The 7,386-nt window shown below is 36.3% G+C and overlaps 1 protein-coding gene across 1 annotated transcript in view; it reads left to right on the top strand.

Annotated features, from left to right (window-relative positions):
• Lrp1b (LDL receptor related protein 1B) overlaps nt 1–7,386 on the top strand; it is a 1,445,827-nt gene that overhangs the window by 126,743 nt on the left and 1,311,698 nt on the right. The window lies entirely within an intron of this gene.

Consider the following 7,386-nt stretch of genomic DNA (forward strand, 5'->3'; position numbering starts at 1 on the left):
AAAAAAAAAAAAAAAATGCTCCCAGAAAAAAAAGTAAAATAAAATTCTGGAGCTAAAGCCAACAAACAGGCTGCTGAGTACTGCAGTGTGAGACTTCAAATGCCACCGAACGATAAGAAAGCCACCTGGGACGCTACTGTGTTTAATGAAGAAAATTGTCCTGGGATAAGTGCAAGCCATCGACTCTGCTGTGTTAGATTTGTCTGGCCAGATCGGTATGTCACAGTGTGCTCAGCTCAAGAAAAAGAAACCCAACTGCGTAGAATTTTTAAAATGTGGAGAGAAAGTGAGAAAGTGATACTCTTTGGTTTCAGAAAAGCATCTCTGTGGAGGGTCTAATTAGGTTGTATACCTCTGTATGGATCATTCTATCCATACAAGGGTGACTTAATGTCATCCTAGGACATAGGCAATAACTAGAGACTTTGTGTTTGTTCCTTGGCTCAGACCTGAATAATCACCACAAAAACTGTATTAATTACAACATTTACAATACAATTTGGCCAGTAGCTTAGGTATAGTCCTACCTAGCTCTTATATCTTAAATTAACCCATTTTTATTAACCTGTGTATTGCCACGAGCTTGTGGCTTACCTAAAAGTTTCCAATGGCATCTTTCTCCTTCAGGAGCTACATGGAATCTCTTTGACTCCACCTACTCTCTCTGTCTCTCTCTGTCTGTCTGTCTCTGTCTGTCTGTCTGTCTGTCTGTCTCTCTCTCTCTCTATATATATATATATACATATATATATGTACATATATATTTGTACATGTACAGATTTCCCACCTGGCTTTGCTCTGCTAAGCCATTGGCCATAACTTTATTCATTAGCCTATAAAAACAACACATATACAGAAGAATATCACACACCATGAGGCAAATTAGGGTCATTAGCAGAGGATGATGGAAGTTATATGCAGTTGTTTGAAAGGAAATATTTAAAGAAATCACTACCCATATTATTATAAAATTATAGAGCACCCAAAAATATAGAATATTTACTCTATAACTTAAGGTTTAAACTTAGGCTTTTAAAGTGTTTGGTTGTTGTGATATAACCTAATTCCATCGTTCTTCTGCTATTGATATTCTCCTGCTCTGGGATACACCATGCAAGAATAATGCAAATCATTTGTCTACTTGTCCTAAAATCAACAAGTACACTTTCTATATGGTATATGATAATTTCATATTATCTGTGAGGCTTGTATTACAAAACCCCAGTAGGTAACTGAAACCTTAGATGCTTATAACCCTTTACAGAAAATGTTTTTATATATTCATATATCTTAAGGATAAAGTTTAATTATAGCCTATCTGAATAAGTGTTTACCAGTAGCAACTGACAAACAGAACAATATTGTCACAACTGTAATGTGAATATAGTTTGTCCTTAAAAAAATCTTCATGTATTATGATACAATTTGTATGTATATATGTAAGTATGAGGTATGTATATGTTTGTTTGGGTGTGTGTGTGTTTAATGTGTGTAGGCATGTGTGTGCCAAGGACAACTTATGAGAGTTGGTTCTTTCTACTGCGTAGAACCTCAGGAATCAACTCATACCTTCAGAATATTCGTCAAGCACTTTGATCGTGAGTTATCTGGGTGCTTGGAGGAATTGACTCCTGTCTTTTTGGTGGGTCATTAATCTCCTTTGTAAGACAATATTTCCAGATCGAGCAATGCTGACTGGCCAATGTACTCCAAGCTTCTACCTGTCCTCACCTCCCTAGCTTGAGGTAAAAATCTATGCATCATCATGCCCAGCTTCTTAATTGGCATTGAGAATGCAGGCTCGGGTCCTTCTGTTTCCGAAGCAGGTATTTTACCAACAGAGCCGTCTCCCCATGCTACAAACTCTTTTATTTCTAATAAATGAGAACAAGTGTCTGTGAGAGGAAATAAAGTGAAAGATACAGGCAGACTGGTTAAGCTACTCTGTAAGGGTCACTAGAAACAGCTTCTTTAATTCCATTATTTCCAATCTGGTAGCCTTCAGAGAGACGGATACACAGGGAGTGTCATGGTGAGTACGTGAGACAAAGAATCATTTCATTGCTTCACTGAGTCTAGCTGGTATTTTCACACCTACAAATTGTTTACGGCCGAAATTTTCTATTTAGAATTTTATACCACTGTTCCCTGTAGGTGACTGAAACCACGGAAAATAAAACTGTGGATAAAGGATGAGACTGAGCCCTCTTTATTCATCATAGAAGACAGCATTCTCAAAGGAGTTTTCTTCTGTGACTTTGCCGACAATTCTATAGCACTCCAGACCATTACTTCTTTGCTCTCATAGTCAAAGCTCTGTGCACAGACATTTCATAAAACAGATAAAACAGTTGCTGGAGGCCCAATGGCTTGTATATCACATGGCCAAGTATAGGGTATTAATGACAAGGGATGGCTTATCCTATATGGACACTAACCCAATCTAGCCTGTGGTTCTAGCAGGCCTTGCCCTTCCCCCTCCCCCTGCCTTGCCACAAAACATTAGATCACATCCGTAAAAGTAGCCACTATTTGGCCACTTCCTCCTCCTGAGCTTGACTACCAAGATCCAGTTATCAAAGAATTAAAGTCCAGCAACCAAAAGCCCTGTAAGGTTCAAATAATTTATATACCTAATTAAAAGATATCACTGTACCCTAGTGCATTCTAACATACACTGTCCCTTTTTGCTCTTCTTAAAAAAAAATTACTCCTGCAATGTCATTTGCTGAGGTTTTCTTCTTGAGTCAGAAAGCAGCCACCTTAAATTTTCTTTTCAGTTTAATGGAGGTTCTCTCTTTGAAAACAGGTGCTGGGGGGGGGGTTCTCTCTTTGAAAACAGGTGCACGGGGATCTTCTTTGCTTTTATTGTTTGTCATTTTCTTTACTGATAATATAATTGAAATTGGAATCACGGGTGCCATGGATATTTCCATTGTTGCCTTTTTTCCCAGAGGGTTTTTTTTTTTTTTTTGCTAGCTATAGCTATGTGCCTAACCTGTCTCTATCTCATTATGTAATTTTGATGTTTCTACTCTTAACTTATCTGTTATACAATAATGACTTCACTTTGTATGCCCCCTGTTATGCTCTATCATACTTAGATTTCAGAGGAGTACATATTTCTCCCAAGCAGCTCTCCTGAAACTTAAGCTTTCCCAAACAAAAGCCATCAAGCCCCTGCTTTGCCCTCAAGTCTTACTGCAATAACCACTCGTATAATTTTCCTGATTAAATGAAGTGTAAATCATTGTTCCAGCGTCCTTTGTCTTAAATGGCCGTATCATACTGAGTCTAAATTGCAACATAGTGTCTGTTCCCTGTTTTCTTGTTTGTGTTGATATTGTCCAGGGCATCATGATTGTTAAGTACTAACTCACTCAGCTTTTGCGCCTTTTTTTGTTTTTTTGAGACAGGCATTCTTTGTATAGCTTTGGTTGTCCTGAAACTTTCTCTGCATACTGGGCTGACCTTGAACTCACAAGATCTGCTTGCCTTTCCCTCCTGAGCACTGAGATGAAAAGTTGCCACTATATTATTATTATTATTATCTTTACAAATGAAATTCACTAGCCATATTGTAATGTCACCACATTGGATCACAGTCATGCACATACACTGATCAATGGTCCATGCTTTCAACCTGTGACAGGAGGGTTGAATAGTTGCAGTGTACACGAAGAAAAGTCATATTGCAACGAAAACCTTTACTAACTCCTCTTCTACTAAAAATATCCATTATCCTTTGGACCCATATAAAGATGCTGCACTTTTCCTCTCATTATTCATTTATCCAAGTTTATACTCAGCTAACATTACTTACAATTGCGAAGTCAATTTTTGTCATAGTATATCATTGCATAGTAAACAAACATTTGATATCTATCCAAAACATGAAAAGTGTTGTCTTGTACTGGTTATATGCTATAGTAGAGCATAATATTTTAATATAAATTTCATTGCATTAACTTATTTCATACCACTTTGCCTCAAGCAAAATTTGTAATGATGGGACTAATATGGACATGTTTATTAGACAAAATTGTGTAAGCCTGGCATATCTTTCTTCATGTGCACTCTACTACATTGTGAAAATATTATACAAGAGCTATGCTACATAGTGAAAATAATATATAAGAACAATGTTCTGTCTTGATCAAAATTTTATATGTATAAACATAAAATCAAGCCCGTTTTGAGTTATCTCCAACTCTGTAAGTGGCCAGAACTAGGAAGTGAATGGATCTTTGATAATGCTTCCAGGAAACAATGTAAGAAAAAAGCTAACTTCTCAGGACTACTTTCCAATTATGTGAGATTCTTTTTCGTGTTACATTGGATAACGTATGATGGTAGGAAACAGAGGAGAAAATACTGTGTTTTATTTCAAATCACAGGAAATGGGCATGTAAATAAAAAAATAGGATTATGAATACACTCAAGCTGGGAAGATAACTTTAACCGTGATAACACTGAGTGTCCAGAGAAGTAAACAGGACTTCTTGCTCAACAACATGGACATTGAAAAAGCATGGCTTTTATAAAAGAAAAGTGGTTTGTTCTCTTTTGTGTAAAGTATAAACAGAAACATTGAACTCAGCTAGTATTTATAAGCACTTCTATTAATGTGTGGTAATTGAGGCAGTCCTTGGGGAAAACAAAGGACAATGCTTGTACATGCTCACACAAACACATACAAATCTACAGGTATCTTAGTATATTTAAGTAGGTAAATTTATCAGTGATCAAAAAATTACTTGCACATCTTGTGATCTCATTCTTTGAGAATCAAATTTGGCCAATTACTAGTATAGGGAAAGCAAAGAGAACATGGTAAGAACTGGTTAAGACTCTAATTCAGATGTCTTCGATTTAAAGATAAAAGTACAAAATAATTCACAAAATTTTTAAAATTTCAGCTAAGTCTATACTATTAATTAATTAATTAATTTATTTATTTATGGACAGGTCTCACCGTGTATATCCCTAGCTGGTTTGGAGCTTGCTATGTATACCAGGCTGGCCTTGAACTCATAGAGATCTTTCTGTTTCTGCCTTTTGAATGCTGAGAATATAGGAACTCTACCCCATGCCCAGCTAAATAAGCAATTTTAAATTAGACATCACTTAAAGCCTGCCTTTGGTAAAATATAAACTAAAGCTATGTCTGGTCCTGATACATCTTATTGACTCATTAATTATTCAAAACTAGGGAGGTATCAAAGAACAACTTGAACTTCTGATCTATTTTAAGATATTAGAATCTTGGGGATGTAGCATTCATATTTATGTGTGCCATCACCTTCACGGATAAATGTTCCCTCAGGCTGCTCTTCTGACCTCCATCCTATTGCATTATATCTACCCCTTTTCATTTTATCTCCTTAGGTCTCAAAAGCAAAAGGAGTTAGCAAGCCAAAAAAAAAAAAAATAGTTTCAATCTAACTTCCGTTTTTGAAAACTAACTTCTATGGAGATGATAACATTAACATATTTTCAAATGTTGAAACATTTTCAGATATGGTTAATATTACCTGTTGTGTGTGTGTTTGATACCAGATCTTCTAACTGGGAAGCAAGCAGTAGCAGGCAGACTCAAGATGTTCGTCTCCTTTGAAATGATACTTCTTCAATTATACTCCTCATGGAGTGAATCCTTTGGGAAGTAAATTAGTATTTTGGCAAGAAAATCTTTCAATTTATTGTACTGTACTTGGGGCAATTGCTAGTCAAATCTGAGGATTACAGGGCATTCTACAAAGTCATTTAAACATTCATCCTTTAATAGGTGTTTATGAATCCTTACAAAAATATATTCAGATATTTTTGAAAATACAGAATACTAATTTCATCAAAAAAAAGTGAAGATGTTATGCTTTTAATAAGATCATTTCTTTCAGCATAGAGTGGGGAGGAGCTCGAGGGCCCCCCTCTAGTAGATCTACTTGCAATTGATAGCTGTTGAGGGTTGACAGCTGCAAAGGAAGTGAGAGCCATTGCATTGGCAGGCAGAGGAAGCTACTAAAAGGTTATACACATCCCAGCAGATAACACCATATTCTTGAACTTATGGACAGTGCTAATTGGAATTAAAAAAATAAACAAAAACATTTAATTTATATTTTTATTATTTAAAACAATTTTTAAATTTAAACATATTTTGATCATATTCTTTTCTTTTACCAAGTTCTTCCAGATTCTCTACCCTACCCATCAATCCAACTTTAAGCTCTTTCTCAAAAAAAACAAAACAAAAAAGCAATATAATAACAAAGACCCTCAAAATGAAGAAAACAAAATAAAATACCACCCCCCCAAAAAAAACAGGAAAAACAAACACAAAACCCAGAACATGACTAAACAGCAACCAAATAAAAACATGTGCAAACTCTGAAATTTGTGGAGTTCATTACAGGTTGATCAACTACTCCTGAACATAAGATCTGCACTAGAGTTGATATCCCCAATATACCCACTGTCACTCCATTGACGAAACCGGATTTCCCTCTCCCAGCAGATATGAATGACAGTTTGGCTGTTAACCATTAGCCTAGCAGTTAGGTTTCCATTCACTCAGCAATTTTTCAAAAATATGATGAAGTAAGATAAAATAAGATAAAGCAGAAACAAACATTTTAAACTTGGAAAAGATAAACCAACAGAAGGAAGAGAGCTCAAGAGAAGACATAAGAATGAAAAACTCACTTGTTCACACATTCAAGAATCCCATACAAACACAAAACTGGAAGCTAAAGTACAGAGGACCTGGTGGAGACCCAGGCAGGCCCTTTACATGCTGCTCAGTCTCTGTTAGTTCATGTGAGCTTTGTTCATGTTGATTTAAATGGCTTTGTTTTTTGGTGTCCATCATCCCCTCTGGCTCTAACACTCTTTCTGCCTCCTGTTCCAAGGGGTTCTCTGCACTCTGAGGGGAGGGCTGTAATGAAGAGCCCCCTTTTTTAGGTCTCCGTGTTCCAAGTTTTTTTCTCTCTCTCCCTCCCCCCGTCCCCCTCTATTTATCTCCTCTCTCTGAATAATGTCTGGCTTGGGTGTCTATGTTCCCATTTGTTGCAGAACTAAACTTCTCTGATGATGTTTGAATAAGGCACTGTTCCTCTCTGGTGAGTTAATAAAAACAAGTAGATAAATTTAAAAAAAAAAAAGTAGCAAGAAACTGGAAGGGAGCTATTATGGAGAAGGCCAGGGACAGCTTGAGGCAGGACTAGGAGGTGGATAAGATGACATTGCAATGTATATACCTCTGACAGTTTCAAAGAATAAATTAAAAAAAATTCAGAAATACTGACTACATGGCACATATTAATTTTAAAGATTTGGTCTGGTCAGCGGCCATTGACATTATAAAAAATCATGCTATACACCACA

This window comes from Alexandromys fortis, unplaced genomic scaffold (genome assembly GCF_014885135.2).
Source record: "Alexandromys fortis isolate MF-2015 unplaced genomic scaffold, M_Fortis_MF-2015_v1.1 scaffold_33, whole genome shotgun sequence".
Classification (NCBI taxonomy): domain Eukaryota; kingdom Metazoa; phylum Chordata; class Mammalia; order Rodentia; family Cricetidae; genus Alexandromys; species Alexandromys fortis.